We start from the raw sequence: 17,722 nt of genomic DNA, 5'->3' as shown, positions 1-17,722 counted from the left end.
GGGTAGCGTGTGGCTTTCCGTCGAGGGTTGGCTGGAGTGGTAAGAATTCCAAACGCTTTTCTGTTATCAGGCCCTGCTTTTTCTGGGCCTTCTGCGAGAAGGAACAGGTGCTTCTTGGAACATTTGTGTTTCTCTGTGCTTGTTGGCAGTTCCAGGTTGGGGGATTCTATAGCACCTCGTCTTTGATACATGGGAGGCAATAAGCAACCCCAGACAACCTGCAATCCTGTCATTCCGCAAGTCCCCATGTCCTTGGGCAGACCTTCTACTTTTTCCCTCTTTCAGAATCCCCCCATGCTCGTTTATCGTGCCATGTACAGGGTTTGGTGGATGTTTTTTACAATTGTTTTAATGTGTATTTATTTTTGAGAGACAGAAAGACAGAGACAGAGACAGAGCGTGAGCGGGGGAGGAGCAGAGAAAGAGGGAGACACAGAATCGGAAGCAGGCTCCAGGCTCCGAGCTGTCAGCCCAGAGCCCGACCCGGGGCTCGAACTCACAGACAGTGAGATCGTCGCCTGAGCCGAAACCGGCCGCTTAACCGACTGAGCCACCCAGGGGCCCCTGGGGATTTTTCTCCCCAGGGAATTAAAACCAATTTTAATATTTGCACCGTGAAAACAATTACATAAATATGCTATAGATAATACATTTCAGAACCAAACGCACAAAACCTGTATCAATCAGGACTCGTAGTTACATCGGGTATTTTTCTCTACTTCCTGTTAGGACAAGACACAAGAAGAGCTAAAAGGAAGGAATTAACAAAACACAAGCTTACTTTTCAGTAATAAAATGAAGTGCAGACACGATCAGCTTTAATCTTTACTTCTGGAATAGTATCTATCTCCAGTGAGAATTGATATAACAGCACCTTAAGGTACTACACCCTTTTCATGTGTTTTAATTCCCCTGTGGATTTTTTTTTTTAATGTTTACTTATTTAATGGATGGAGAGAGAGAGAGTGAGCAGGGGAGGGCCAGAGAGAGAGAGAGAGAATCCCCAACGGGCTTTGTGCTGTCAGTGGGGAGCCCGACGCGGGGCTCGATCCCCTGAATCCTGAGCTCATGACCTGAGCCGAAATCAAGAGTCGGGCGCTTAACTAACTGAGCCACCCAGGAGACCCTGCGGGGGTTTGTTTTGTTTTGTTTGTTTGTTAATAGTAAGATGGAAAACGTGGAAAGAATAGGGATGCTCCATTTTAGCGCGAAGAGAAGTCCTGTGCCATGGGATTTTAATCAACAAACGTACCCACTGGGTAAACCGCTGGACGCAAAACATCATGGTAGGTGATATGAAGACATTCAAGAATGCTAAGCCAGGTCCAGTCCCTCTAGAAGCTTACATGAGATGTATTTAGTTAAGTGTATTTGGTTTAACAGAACAGTGACATAAAATGGAATACAAGTTTTATATATAAAAAATATAACAATGTGGGATAAAATATGCCAACTGTCAAAGTCCAAAGCGTCCGGTGTGGGCTAAGGAAGACGGGAGAGACAGTGCAACTTTGGCTAAGGATCATTATTTTCAAAGCAATTTCAGAGCAAAAAGTTCCTGATTTTTTTTTTTTTTTAAAAGGGATTAGGGCATATTGCTATCCGGTCATTGTGTTATTTTATCGCTGGTGTGCTTGTTTGTTGAGGGGCCAACGTGGCGGAGGTGGGAGACAAAAACAAATCTAGGAAAGAGAAACAATGCCAGCTTGCATCGTCAATTTGTGCTTTTAGTTGGAGGACGTCGATATTATATAAAGCGTTCTGTCTCCACATAGTGATACCTGCAGAGACTGTCTACCCCCCTCCCTCTCTCCCTGCCTCCCTGTCTCCTTCCCTTTCTTTCTTTCTGATTGGAATATTCATTCAGGACACGTTTTCTGAGCTTTCGTCTGCTTTTGTTTTGGGTACCAGACGATATTGTAGGTATAGTGTATAAGCTCCTTCTTTCTTGGAATCTGTTGTCTAAGTGAAAGAGGTTGGCAAGATACAGAATTAGCTCCAATAACCAAACAGTGTATGTTTCCGGGACCATATAAGTGGCATAGGAAATACGTGCGGTAGGGTTTTTTTTTGTTTGTTTGTTTTGTTCTGTTTTTTTTTGGGGGGGGGGAGGGGGCAACTGCTATTTTCTATGATGCTTTCCGAAAGATCATAGATTTTATCCAGCATATTCTTCACTTGCCTTTCTCCCTTGTCACCCTTTCGAACCACTCGGCCCCAACTATAGCATCCATGCTTCAATTTGCATTCCAAATGAAGATTAGTAATCAAGCATGGCCTGTCAATTCAACCCCACATTTCAGTAGCCGAGCTAAACATTTTTTGGAACACCATAGAAGGAAGACCACGGAATACTGAAGGCAAGGTGATCAAAGCTTTTTTTCCACGAAAAGATGGGAGAAACGAAGTGGTACATTTTAGCATCATCCCAAATTAATTTAGAATTTCTCACTTTATAGCCCAATCACTCAAGTATCAAAAAACCCTTCCATAAAAATTTGGTATGAAATGTTCCATTCAGCCCAGGAGTGACATTTTTTTCTTGTATTTGAGAAAAAGTGAAAAGAAAAACAACAGATGTTGAATTATAGAAATAAGAATTTCAGATGGTTTATTTTCTTTGGAATCCATGTAACTTTAGGACAGACCCATTTATTTAAATTACATTTTACAGATGGGTAGTCTGAGAAGAGATTCCTCCTGGGAGTGGAAAAAAAGTGAAAAGAAAAAAAGAAAAGAAGGAAAATCTGCTATGGCTCTTCATGTCTTTGGGCAAGATCGTCCTCATGAAGAGGTTGTTTTCTTTTTGCCCACAATCCTCCCCCCAAATGGAAAAGCCTTGCCTTCATCCCAAATGCACCCAGCCTGTCTCTCTAATACCCAGAAGAATCAAATCCTCTCTGCTTTTGGCAGTCAAGTCTCCCTCTAGGTAGATTCTTGCTTTGTCGTTCTCTGTGTGGAGCACTTTTTCCATGGCGGTTGAGTTCATTTTAGGACAAAAACACCCTGAATGACTTCTCTAACAAATAAACCATCTTTCCTTCCCCATTTTCTTAAAAAAAAAATTATGAAGGGTCTGGCTTTCAAGATGGAATTTGCTGGAGGCAATTGTGTACATTGTACAAATCCCAACCATAGTTCGTGCTTCTATTTTTCTTGCGTGTTCTGGTATTTTTATTTGTTTCCTTTGGCCTTTCTTGCTCTCTTGCTGTCCTCTGTCTCTCTTTGTCTCTATCTGCCTCTCTCTCTCTCTCTTAATTCCATGTTCTGATTCTCACCAACACATATTTCTCTGTGGTGATTTGTCTTATGTATGATACATACTTTCACTTAATAACTGAGAGTTTTAGATCCAATATCCAAAAGACTGTCTTGCTCTTTTCTCACAATTTGAAAGGACTATGGAGTCCCTTTCAGGAATCTCTGGCTTTAGCAACAAAATTGTATTTCAACCAATCTGTCTCTGTCTTTTACAGCTCATTTATTCTCATGGATTTGCTTAATTTTTTGACAAAGTTGAGCCTTCTGTTTCTAACCAGCATTTATTCTAAATTCCTTCCATTTGCCTCTCCTTTAACTACATTACATGCTTATTTCAAAATATTGAAGCTGCTTGGGACGCCTGGGTGACACAGTCAGTTTTAGCATCTGAGTCTTGATTTCAGCTTTAGGTTATGATCTCACAATTCGTGAGTTCGAGCCCCGTGTCGGGCTCTGCACTGACAGCATGGAGCCTGCTTGGGATTCTCTCTCTCCCTCTCTCTCTGACCTTCCTTTGCACTCTCTCTCAAAATACATAAATAAACTTAGAAGATTTCTGAAAAATATCAAAACTGTTTATTAAAATATAATAGACCGAATATACAAATGGACAATAGCCAGACCATATATAAAAATAGAACTCTGACCCACTATCTGTACATTTGTGTGTTTATACGTGTTTGTATGAACATATGCCTTCATTTCTCTTGGGCAAACACCTAAGAAGAGAAAGACTGGATCATACGGTAGGTGTAAGTGAAACCTAAAACAATTCTGTCAAACCTTTTTTCCAGTGTGATGACGTTGATCAACTTTTCACATGCAAATTGCTCAACAGGATTTTTTTTTTGCAACGTGTCTGTAAAATGTTTTATCTATGTTTAAACTACTTTCTTATTATTGAGTTGTGAGAGTGCACAGCATGTTCTGGATAGAAGTCTTATAGCAAACATATGATTCAGAAATATTTTATCTTAGTCTGGGGCTTGTGTTTTCATTCTTGACAGTGTTTTTCGGTTTTTGGTTTTTGGTTTTTTTTTTTTTTTTGGTGGACAAGAGTTTTTGATCTTGATGAAGTAAAATTTAGCAATTCATTCTATTATAGATTAGTTTTCCATATATGTGTGGATCTATTTCTGGGCAATCAGTTGTGTTTCACTGACCTATTTGTCTATATTTGTATCAACACCGTGCTGTTTTGATTAATGTAACTTTATAATATGTCTTGAAACTAGGTAACATTAGTTCTCAAAATTTGTTGTTTTTCAAAGTTGTTCTGACATGCTGACTTCTTTGCACTTGCATACGAATTAGAGAATGTCAATTTCTAGAAAAAAAAAGAGTGCTGGAATTTTGATTGGGATTTCACTAAATCTATAGATTGGTTTGGGGAGAACTAATATTAAATACCAGCTTGCCAGTCAAGGAGGCGGGGAGGCACAGAAAAAAATACTGTTTTTTATATTTATTTATTTTTGTATTTTACATTAGGCCCTTGAAGTTGTCCTTCAGCGGACCAAAGCCATTTTCTTTGCATTGGATTCTACTCTCTCTGTTTCATTTTGAGTTTTTCTCTATCGCCATGGCTTCCAGTTTACTAATCTATTCTTTGGTAATATCGAATCCGTCATTAACCTACCCAGCACAGTTTCTATCTCATACATTGTCTTTTTCATTTTTAGATGTTTGCTTTGGTTTTTCTTTAAGAGAAGAAAAACAAAAACAAAACAACTCTTCCATATTAAGCATCTGACTCTCGATTTCGGCTCGGGTCATGATGTCACAGTTTGTGAGTTCGAACCCCGCGCTGTGCTCTGTGCTGACAGCATGGAGTCTGCTTTGGATTCTGTGTCTCCCTCTCCCTCTGCCCCTCCCCTGCTTGTGCTCTGTCTCTCTCTCTCTCTCTTTCTCAAAAAATAAACATAAGACGAAATTTTTTAAAAAGTCAGATATTGGGAATTTGACCTTGTCAGTTGCTGAATAATTTTTGAATCCCACCAATATTCTTAAAGAGCTTTTTTTTCCTGGGACACAGTGAATTCGCCTGAATGCTGTCTTATCCTTTTGGATCTTGCTGTTGGGCTTTTTGAGATGGGACCAGTCCAGGGTGGATTATCCCCAGTTACTAAGGCAAGATCTTTTTGCCTTAGTCAACCTAATGTCGCACGAGTCACGACGTTTTCTTATCTTTTCGGTAGAAGTAAACGCTATTTCTATCCCTGTATAAACACCAGGCATGGTTATCTCCAATCCTTTAGGATGGTCATTTTTCCAGTCCCAGTTTCCTCACACACATTAACCTACCAAGTCTCAGCCAAATACGAGCCAGGGTTTTCCGGAGGTCTCCCGAGTTTTTCTGTCTGTACAGCTCTCTCTGCTCTGGCATCCTGTCCTGTCTAGCTGTGTTTCGTCTGCCACCCCCCACCACCACCCGCCCCCACTCTCAGCACTGCCTCCTCATCTCAGGGAGTCCTGGGTTCTGGATTTGTCTGTGGTGGTCCAGGGTCCACACTCTCTAAACACAGGGGGCCGGAACAACATGATCGCTCTCACGGGCTACAGGGAGACCAGTGACAGGAGCGTCACTTTCAGAGACGCTCAACCACGGGCGGGAGGTTGGTTAGCAGTGCCGGGCAGGTCAGGATCAGGACAGAACGTTCCAAGGTGGGTAGCATTCTTTCTCCTTGATTTGTAGGCAGACAAAACACGTGCCATGAGTCAGTGTGCCAGAGAGCATGTGAGCAAAGTACCAAAGAACTTTTGATCAACGTACCAAAGAACACAAAATGTCTCTGACAAAGACATATTGCTCCCTGAACAGAAGGCCAGAATTTTGCACTGTGATTTTAATTTTTTCAATGTTTATTTATTGTTGAAAGAGAGAGAGAGAGAGAGAGAGGAAGCGCATGAGTCGTGGAGGGTCAGAGAGAGGGAGATGCAGAATCCGAAGCAGGCTCCGGGCTCCGAGCCGTCAGCACGGAGCCCGACGTGGGGCTCGATCCCACGAACTGGGAGATCACGACCTGAGCCGAAGTCGGACGCTCCACCGACTGAGCCACCCAGGCGCCCTTGCCCTATGATTTTGATTAAATATGGACTCATACTTATTTCTGCTGGGGCTTTTCTCTGAAGTCATGATGGAAGTTCAAGGGACAGCCTTCAGCGAGCAACATATTGGCTTTCCACACACCTTCTAGAAAGAGTATATCCAAATTGTAAAAAGCTTGCAAACGGTGTTCTGGTTTGGGGATACATAAGTGATTCAGACGTAATAAATGAATCTGCTCAGTTAAGGAAATATATATACAAATGACTCCTGGCCTACAGAATATAATGCAAATAATTGCAATAGTATCGTGAAAGCCTATCGGTAGATAGATGGTTGCCGGAAGATACTGAATGGCTGCCATGTGCAAGAGGAAAATCATTCCGTGGGGCTTAGGAGACACATAGTTCACGTTACCGGTTCAAAATTTGTGCGCGTTCCGTTTGGTTCAGTTGAAGAAACACTTGTCTACTAAGACTATTCCATCTCGGAATAAGTTTCTTCGCATAATAATTATCATTTCTTTCACTCACGAATACCTTATACTTTCCAAGCATTTTTTTTTTTGCGGGGGGGGCGGTTTTCATTCTTAAAACAATCCGGTGAAGTGGAAAAAAGACGTGCTTTTCCCGAATCCATGGTCAGCGGTTTCATGTTAATAGCTTGAAAAGGGCCGTAGCAGGGGTATTAACACTTTGCAAATCAACAAATGCTACCAATACTTACCCGCCCCCATCTCCCAGCCAGCTGTGAAATATTTGCTAGGGCATCAGTGGAGACAGATAAATAAGGGTGGGGCGCCTGGCTGGCTCAGTTCGAAGAGCGTCCGACTTTTGATCTCTGGGTCGGGACTTCAAGCCCCACGAGAGTGTGGAGATCACTTAAATGAACAAATAAACAAACCTTTTAAATTTTTTTTTTTCAACGTTTTTTATTTATTTTTGGGACAGAGAGAGACAGAGCATGAACGGGGGAGGGGCAGAGAGAGAGGGAGACACAGAATCAGAAACAGGCTCCAGGCTCCGAGCCATCAGCCCAGAGCCTGACGCGGGGCTCGAACTCACGGACCGCGAGATCGTGACCTGGCTGAAGTCGGACGCTTAACCGACTGCGCCACCCAGGCGCCCCAACAAACCTTTTAAAAAAAGATAAATAAGGAGGCTGAGGCTCACCTACGTGAAGTGACTTCGCCAAAGTCTAATAGCAAGGAGGTGACCGAGTCACTGAATCAGCTCTTCCTTAGGGCTGGGGTCAGAAAACTACCGTCTGAGAGCTGACATCGTCCGGGGTCTGCGTGGTCCTCCAACTAAGAATGGTTTGACATTTGAAAAAGTGGTAAAAAAGGGGCGTCTGGGTGTCAGTCGGTTAAGCGTCCCACTCTTGACCTTGGCTCAGGTCATGGTCTCATGGCTCACGCGTCGGAGCCCCACCTGGGGCTCCGCGATGACAGTGTGGAGCCTGTCTTCCTGACAGCGTGGGGAGGGGGGCGGTGCAGAGAGAGCCCCCCGCCTCTGTCACTCAAAAATAAATAAATAAACTTAAAAAAATTTCTTTAAAGGCTGTGGGGAAAAGAAGGAGTATGCAACACGGGACATGTGTCACAGGAAAGCTTGTCAAAGGCAAGCAGGTTAAAATATTTATTATTTGGCTCATTACACAACCAAGTTTGCTAATCCAGAGCCTCTGCTCTATCACTCGCCCTATGGCAAAGACTGCTACTTGCCCATCAAATCCCATTCTCCGTATCCTCTCCAGTAATTAAGCTGTAACTGCACGCTCGATTGTCTGGCGAAGCTGTATTACCCAACATCCCTCAGGTCTAGGTGTAGTTAAATGATTATGGAAGTGATCTGGGCATTTGAGTCCTTCTGTAAAACATGATGACTGCTCTGGGATCGCTCCTCTCTTTTCCTTCCTGCTGACTGGAAAATTTGAAGGTTGGAGTAACGACGTTAAAAACCACTTACTGAGGCTTGCACAACTTTGAGTTCGAGCCCCGCCTCGGGCTCTGCGCTGACAGCTCCGGACCCTGTGTCTCCCTCTCTCTCTGCCCCTCCCCTGCTCACGCTCTGCCTCTCTCTGTCTCTCAAAAATAAATAAAAATGCGGAAAGAAATTTGTGTAAATAAGGGGCAGAAGGAGAGAGAGAATCCTAAGCAGGCTCCACGCTCAGTGTGGAGTCCGACACAGGGATCGAATCCATGACCGCGGGGTCATAACCTGGGCCAAAATCAAGAGTCAGGTGCTCAACCAGCTAAGACACCCAAGTGCCCCCCCCCATGAGTTGTCTTGAAAGAGAAGCCAACCTCAGGGTTTCTTTCCTCCACATCCTCACCAGCTTTTGTCATCTCTTGGCTTTTGGTAACAGCCATTCTAACAGGCGTGAGGTGACGTATTCCTCGTGGTTGTGATGTGTATTTCCCTGACGATGAGCGATGTTGGGCACCTTGTCATACATCTGTTGGCCATTTGTATGTCTTCTGTGGAAAAGTGTCTATTCAGTTCCTTCGCTCCTTTTTATTTTTTTAATGTTTATTTATTTATTTTGAGAGAGATAATGTGCGCGCAGGGGAGGGGCAGAGAGAGAGAGGGAGACAGAGAATCCCAAGCAGGCTTCGCACTGTCAGTGCAGAGCCAGACGTGGGGCTTGAACCCACAAAGGTGAGATCATGACCCGAGCCGAAACCAAGAGTCAGATGCTTAACGGACTGAGCCACCCAAGTGCCCCCTCCTTGGCCCATTTTTAAATTGAGTTGTGTTCTGTTTTTGTTTTTGTTTCTTGCTAATGAGTTGTGTGAGTTCCTTGTATATTTTGGATGTTACCCCCTTACTGGCTATGTGGTTTGCAAATATTCCCATTATATAAGTTGCCTTGAACACTGTTGGTGAAAATGTTAACTGGTACAGCCACTGTAGAAAATTGTACGGAGGTTCCTCAAGAAATTAAAAAGAGAACTATATGATCCAGGAACCCCACTTCTGTGTATATATCCAAAGGATATGAAACCATTATCTGAAAGAGATATCTGTACTCCCAATGTTCACTGCAGCTTTATTCGTAATAGCCAAAGTATGGACACAACCCTAAGTGTCTGTTAATCGAAAAATGGATCAAGAGAACATAACACGCACACACACACACACACACACACACACACACACATTAGAATATTATTCAGCCTTTAAAAAAAGAAATCCTGTCATTTGCAACAACATGGATGACCTCGGAGGGCATTATGCTAAGTGAAATAAACCAAACAGAGAAAGGAAAACACTACATCCTATCACTTTTTTGTGGAATCTAAAAAATTAAAAAAAAAAAAAAAAAAGAACCCAATGAAACAGAGAACAGAAAAGTGATTGCCAGGGGCAGGGAAAACCGGGAGACCTTGGTAAAATGATAAAAAGAACCTTTCAGCTGTAAGATGAACAAGGTCTGAGGATCTAACGTGCAACATTGTTACTACACTTGGCTAAGCCTAATTTGCTAAGAGAGTAGAACTTAAATGTACTCACCCCCCAGAAAAAAAATGAAAGCGTGAATATGTGAATTAACTCGATGGAGGGGGGGATTGTTTCACAGTGTGTACAAACATCACATCATCAAGGTTTCGCACTTTAAATATCTTACAATTTTCTTTGTCAATTACACTTTGCTAAAGCTGGGGGGGGGGGGCGGGGGGAAGAAGCCAATTCAGTAGGCACTCCAATTTGCTCATCTAATGATGAATATAAAAAGAATCTTTGGTCTCAAATGAAATCTTCAAATGTCTTAAAATAGCTCATCATTCCAATCCTGCTCTCTGAGACCAATCTGTAAATTACATTACACCAACCTGTAATGGATAAAATGTATTTAATGTGAAGTCATGCTTGTTTGGATAAATGGAAAAAGACTTTTTGAAATGAGAAATGCAGTTTTGATTTAATTTGCTGAGGCACTAAATCAATGGATTGTGCAAGTTGAAAGAGCACTTAGGCCAAACTTATCAATTCAGACCTTCTAATATCTCCAAGCTCTCTTCTATATCTTCTCTCTGGTTCTTGAAAATTGCCTTTGCTTTGTTCCCTAGTTTCTGTTTTGATGGAGCTTCTTTCACTGTGTTGTGTTTCGGCATTTAATAGCACAGAGGACAGGATCAGTCACTGTCTGCCTGTCTCCCTGTCTCTGTGTCTGTCTCTCTGTCTCTTTGTATCTCTCTCTGTCTCTCTTTCACACACACACACACACACACACACACACTTTTTCAAGGGAATTCGCGTTGATGATAAGGCAGTGGAAATCCTTTTACATTTTTTCTAAACATACTCCTCCTGCATAATGGTGTTGAAGGAGGTCATTGAGATGACCTGACTGCCTGTTGACCCTAACGCCGGATCAGGGGAATTCGTGGTTCCTCACCCCCTTCTCTGTCCTTAAATGTACCCTCCACTATCGCTTCTCGGCCTTTTGGTTAAGATCAAGTGACATGTACCTTCCACCAACCATCGCACACCAGGAGCCATTTTAAGGACGAAAGAGGAATGTGATGAGACACTCCGGACTGTATATACAACTGAACCCAGTTAAGATCCCTATTATTAAGATATTATTTTTTAAGTTTATTTATTTCTTTTTAGAGAGAGAGCAGGAGCAGGGCAGAGAGAGAAGGAAAGAGAGAATCCCAAGCAGGCTCCGTGCTGTCAGCACAGATCCCAACTCGGGGCTCGAACTTACAAACCGGGAGCTCATGACCTGTGCCGAAATCAAGAGTGAGACGCTTAACCGCCTGAGACACCCCGGCGCCCCAAGGTATTATTATATAGAGATATAAACTTTTAAGATTCCGGTGGGCAGATGCGGAGATAGGCTCATCGTGTGACGACTCAGCACAAGTCCCGTATGTAAGTTCCCTTGCGTATTAAACCTGCCACTTACCATTCCTGAGTGGCCCCTTTCTTCTGGCTCTCCCTGCCCTCCCCTGTATGTGCCAATTTCGAATTTGGTCTGGAAAATGACCTGAACCATGGCTGTCATCAGTAGATTAGGGTACAAGACCAACTCCCTAGGGTGGGTCCTCTGGGTCAGCTTATCTGGACAGCAAAGAGGTAACCAGCATGCTTGCTTTGAACCAAGATCGCCAAGAAACGCAGGGATAAAATACTCATTTATCCTTTTATTCGGTCAAAAACATTTATCCAGGGTTTAATTAATGATACAGACTGACATAGTACCAGGAAAACAGCAGCTGGAAACAAAACGAAACAAAACAAAAAAACAAAACAGATGTGGTTTCTGCCCTCCTAGAACTTGCTGACTGTGGAATATCTGAGCAAATAACAACATGTGAGTTGAGTGCGATGAAAACCAAAGCCAAGGAACGGTGGGATGTATAGTAGAGTTTCCTCCTCTCTCCAGGTAACCTTGCTTAAAAATGACAGGATTTCTGGGAGAGCTGACGGCGTGAATTATTCCTTCTTTAAATCACCAGAATCAACCGCATTTTCTTATGACAGTAGGGATCAGGAAAGACTGACCACACTGAGGGTCTTGGGGGTCAAGGACACCGGAAGGAGGGAAATACTATGCATGCCAACTTTTTCACTGGGGATTGCGGTCACCGGCTCAAATGCCAACAGTGAAGGAGTAGATAAAATGCAAGCGAAGGGAGCTGGCTGAATGGAAGGCAATATGGTGTTGGGGGGGCTGTAGACAACTGGCTCGGGCATCCTACAGAGTGCAGTCGCTACTCAGCTGTTGCTACAGGGGTAGGGGTGGTCAAGATATCCGGATCTTTCCATTGTAAGAAAAGTCAGAAGTCTAGATTGTAATGCAAGACGTCCCAATTGTAAAACGTTGGCAGTTAATTCATTAGATGTTTAACCATTTTTAATGGCGCGCCTGGGTGGCTCAGTCGGTTAAGTGTCCAACTCTTGATTTCGGCTCAGGTCATGCCTCAGGGGTTCGTGAGTTCGAGCCCCATCGGGCTCTGCGCTGACAGGACGGAGCCTGCTTGGGATTCTCTCCCTCTCTCTCGGCCCCTCCCTCTCCCTCCATCTCTCTCTCTCAAAAATAAATAAACATTTAAAAATAGAAATGAAAAATAAAATTCTGTATGAAGCAAAATAGATCTGTAGCTCAGATGTGGGCCAGAGTCACGACTTTGTAACTTGTCTTCTATATTATAGGTAAAGGATTTGTGAAATGACGAAGGGAAGAAAGGGAAGGAAAATGACGAGTTAGCAATGGTTTAAGACGCTTCCAAGGCTACAAAGGAAAATATTAGCTGAACAGTTGTGTTTTTGTTTTTGTTTTTGTTTTTATTTCTGAAAAAAGAGCACCCAGGAAGATTTGCTAAAGAGGTAATGAAATATTTCCACCCAGAGGAACCACTGTCCTTATTTGTGTATTTATAATGTTGTTGTTTCTTATTATGGTGTTATTACATGTGTAGACGTATCAAGAAAACAAGACCATGAGTATTATGGGTGTCATGGAGTAAACTGCAAGAAAATAAATTTCTATTGTTTCAGCCACCCAGTCGGTGTTATTTTGGTAGGGCGGCTCTGGCCAACTAATACAACGGCGACACGTGACTCGCTACGGTAATCGGATCTTACCTCCACCCGAATCACTGAAAAGGGGTGACCAACTTAGAAAATGTGGAGAAGTTTGAGGAATGGAGCACACGTGGCTGCTGAGTTTGTACCATGAAAGCTTTAATGGAGAGTTCTATGGAAACCACCAACTCTGCAAACGCCGCTCCCTTAGTGGAAACAGCTGCTTCCGGGAGACCACAGCCAAGCACTTGGGGATGCCCTTGAGCCTGCCACAGACTGGTAAGGCCATTCGTCAGAAAGATGAGCTGGCAATGGAACAGAAGAACAGGGACAAGGTAGGGCCCTCTAAGCTTCTATCTGCCTATCGCTATAGCTCACATTCACCGACGTCCTAGTATATTAGCTTCTGTTTCGCTTCTGCCTTCCAAATGGCCCACTCACATACAGAGGATTCTTGAAAACACAGCTTCCAGTTTTAATCCGGAAGAATTCACATAGAGGATGCCGTGATTGATCTATTCTCCCGCTGATGTACATTAGGGCTGTTTCTTGCCTCTGGCTGTTTCGAAGAGTAGTGAAAGAATGCCGTCCGTGTCTCCTGGCACTCAACGTGCAAGAATTTCTCTATGGGGTATGCATCAGAGTGGGATTCCTAGGTATGTGCATCTTTGAATTTTCAAGATAATGCTAAGTTCTTTTTCTTTTTCTTTTTTTTAATGTTTATTTTGAAGAGAGAAAGAGCACAAGTGGGAGAAGGGCCCAGAGAGGCAGAGACACAGAACCCGAAGCAGGCTCCGGGCTCTGAGCTGCCAGCACAGAGCCCGACGTGGGGCTCCAACCCACAAGCCATGAGATCATGATCTGAGCCCAAGTCAGACGCTTAACTGATTGAGCCACCCAGGCGCCCCGCCCCACCCCCCGAATTATTTTTCAAAGTGGTTTTCCAATTTTGAATCCCAGCGGTAGTGTATAAGAGTTCCCATTACGTCATATCTTGGAAAGCACTTGGAATGCTCAGGCTTTTAATTTTTGTGATCTGGAAAGCATAAAATGATATGTCATGTGCTTTTATTTTTCAATTCCTTGGTCACTGATGAAAATTAGCCTACATTAATATAATTTTTGAGCTTTGTTTTATGTGAAATTCTATTCGTAGAGTGAGTCCATTTTTTGGGGGGGTCATTTGTGGTTTTTCTATATTTAATCATAGGGGTTATTTATTATGCCTATCAGTCATTTTGCAGTCATACGGGTTGCAAGTATCTTCGCTTATTTTTTGACTGGTCTTTAAATACATAGTGCTTTTGATAAAGAGAATATCTTAATTTTCATGGAATCCAATGCGCCTGCCTTTTCCCTTATGGAATTTATATTTTGTATATTTATAAAGGAATCCATCCTTACCTGAGATCAAAAAGATATTCTTCCATACATTCTTCTAAGAAAGTTTTGATTTTCCCATATAAGCGTTTAACCTACTGTGAATTTATTTTTGTGTATGGCATGCGGTTTCCGTATCTCAATTGAATACACAATTGTATCTTGTATCTAAAATGAATAAACATTTCTCTCAGTACTATTTCCTCATTTACTGAATGGTCATTCCCTTTCTATCCCCTTGCAATATCTATCACCCAATTATCATCTCTTTTCTTCCTCCTTGCCTTCTCCCTTCCCTCACACTCTACCTCACTCCCTCCTTAACATCTTTCCTTCCTTCCTCACTTCTTTTTTCCCTCCCTCCCTCCTTCCCTTTTTTCCTTCCCTCATTCCTTCCCTCCGTCCTTCCTTCCTCCCTTCCTCCCTTCCTTCCTTCCTTCCTTCCTTCCTTCCTTCCTTCCTTCTTTCCTTCCTTCTGTGATCCACAGGTCCACTTATGTAGCCCTGATCCAGTACCATATTGTCTCAATTTCTGTATCTTATGTGAAATTTTGATGCATGGCAGAAGTCATTTTTTTCTTCTTCAGTGGTGTCTTCACTTTTAGCTTTGCCACAATTCCAAAATCGTGTTCTCAAGTTCTAAGAAAACCCCTATCGTTATTTTGATTGGAACTGCGTCGAATCTATAGACGAATATTGGAAGAAGTGACATTTTATGATACTGAGTTTCCTATACAAGAACAAAATAAATTTTGCAAGGCACCCGGGCGGCTCAGTCGGTTGAGCGTCTGACTTCCGCTCAGGTCACGATCACCTGACTCATGAGTTGGAACCCCGTGTCGGGCTCTGTGCTGACAGCTCAGAGCCTGGAGCCAGCTTCTGTGTCTCCTTCTGTCTCTGCCCCTCCCCTGTTGTGCTCTCTCTTTCTCAAAAATAAATAACATTAGGGGCGCCTGGGTGGCTCAGTCGGTTAGGCATCCGACTTCGGCCCAGGTCATGATCTCGCAGTTTGTGAGTTCGAGCCCCGCGTCGGGCTCTGTGCTGACCGCTTGGAGCCTGGAGCCTGCTTCGGATTCTGTGTCTCCCTCTCTCTCTGCCCCTCCCCCGCTCATGCTCACACTCTGTCTCTGTCAAAAATAAATAAACTTAAAAAAAAAATTTAAAAAATAAATAAATAACATTAAAAATTAGTTAATTAATTACAAAAGAAAAAAATTAAGAACACTATAAATTTTGCCATTTATTTATGTCATTGTAGTTATTTTCAATACAGTTTTATAATTTTCACCATAATGTTCTTAGATGTCTTTTAAGACTTCAACTATAGGTACCATATATTATTATTTTTTAAACATCTTCGTTGAAATATAATTCACCTACTATACAATTCAGCCTTTTAAAGTGTACAATTTGGGGTACCTGGCTGGCTCAGTCAGTAGAGAAAGCGACTCTTGATTTTGGTGTTGTAAGTTCGAGCCCCATGTTGGGTGTAGACATCACTTAAAAATAAAATCTTGAAAAACGTAAAGGGTTCGACCCAATGGTTTTTACCACGGGGACAGAGTTGTGTCACCGTTGCCACAGTCAATTTTAGAGCATTTTTATTTACCCAACAAAAAAATCCCATATCCATTGGTCCACACCTCCTTAACCCCTCTCGTCTCTCTCTCCCAGGCCTAAGCAGTGACCAATATAATTTCTGTGTTCCTGGATTTGCCTCCTCTGGACATTTCGTATCAAGGGGATTATACAATATGTGGTCTTTTGAGTCCGGCTTTTCTCACTAGTACAATGTCTCTGTGAGTCCATGACTTCAGTTCCTAGAAGGGGATTTGCTACATCACATGGTAAATCTGTGTTTCCATTTTTTGAAGGGCCGCCATGTTGTTTTCCACGGTGACTGGCCTATTGTACATTTCAACAAACAATCGCAAGCTTTCTAATTTCTCTACATCCTTGCCAACGTGTTATTCTTATTTTTTACTGACAGCCATCTGTGATGGTTAATTTTATGCATCAACTTGCCTAGACCCAAGTACCCAGGTATTTGGTCAAACATTATTCTTTCTGTCTCTTTAGAGGTATTTTTTAGATGATATTACAATTTAAGCCAGTAGACACTGAATAAATTACCCATCAAAACGTGGGTGGGCCCCATCCAATCAGTTGAAGATCGTAATAGAAACAGACTGATCTCCATCCAAGAAGAGGGAATTCTGTAGCAGAATGCCTTGGGATCCCAAGTGCGACATCACCTCTTCCCTGGATCTCCATCCTGCTGGTCCTTGAAGCTTGTGAACTTGCCAGTCTCCACAATCACGTGAACCAATTCTTTTATTTTTTTTAAATCTGTATTTATTTTTGAGAGAGAGAGAGACAATGAGCAAGGGAGGGGCAGAGAGAGAAGGGGTCAGAGGATCCCAACCAGACTCTGTGCTTACAGCACAAAGCTGGATGTGGGACTCGAACTCACGAACCATGAGATCATGACCTGAGCTGAAGTCAAATGCTTAACCGACTGAGCCGCCCAGGTGCCCCATGAGCCAATACCTTTAAATCAATCACTCAGTCGCTCCTATACATCCTATTGGTCCTGTTTCCTTAGAGAACTCTGACAAATACATCGCCCTAATTAGTAGTCAACTTTATTGTGGTATAATTTACATAAAATAAAATATACACATTTTATGGTGTATGGTTTCATGAGTTTTGACAAATGTATATATTACACTCAGTATGGAAAACATTTCGGTCACTCCAAAAATTTCATCTTAAATCTTTTCAGTCAATTCCCCCAACAACCCTGGCCCCAGACAACCACTGATATGCTTTCTGTAATTGTAGATTCATTTGGCTTCTTCTAAAATTTCATAGAAAGTGAATCATACAATATGTACGTTTTACGTAGCTACTTTCCTACAGGATAACATTTCTGAGACCCATCCATTTCGTTAAGTGTATCTACTCATCCCTTTTTATTGCTTAGTACTATTCCGTTGGAAAGATACATCTCAATTTCACAACGTGGTGAGAAACATTTGGAAAGATACATCTCAATTTCACAACGTGGTGAGAAACATTTGGATTTTTTCCCCCAATTTTTGGCCATCATGAATAAAGCTGCTATGGAATTATATCACAATAAAGTTGATTTAAAAAATACAATGGCAGGAGTGCCTGGGTGGCTCAGTCGGTTCAGCATCTGATTTCGGCTCAGGTCATGATCTCATGGTTTGTGAGTTCGAGCCCCGTACTGGGCTCTGCATTGATAGTGTGGAGCCTGCTTGAGATTCTCTCACTCCTTCTCTCTTTCTGCTCCTTCCCCCTCTCTATCTCAAAATAAGAAATTATACACACACACACACACACACACACACACACACACACGATATACACGGCAAACATACCAGGAGCAAAATAGCAGACGAGAAAGCTCCAACCCATCATCCCCCCTCACAGAAACATTAAAACACAGACAGACGATGGCTGAACATAT

The sequence above is a fragment of the Panthera pardus genome, unplaced genomic scaffold (assembly GCF_024362965.1).
Source record: "Panthera pardus isolate Hobbes unplaced genomic scaffold, ASM2436296v1 HiC_scaffold_27, whole genome shotgun sequence".
In the NCBI taxonomy this organism is placed as follows: Eukaryota; Metazoa; Chordata; class Mammalia; order Carnivora; family Felidae; genus Panthera; species Panthera pardus.
The sequence above is the reverse complement of the archived record's forward strand: the minus strand, read 5'-3'. Positions refer to the sequence as shown.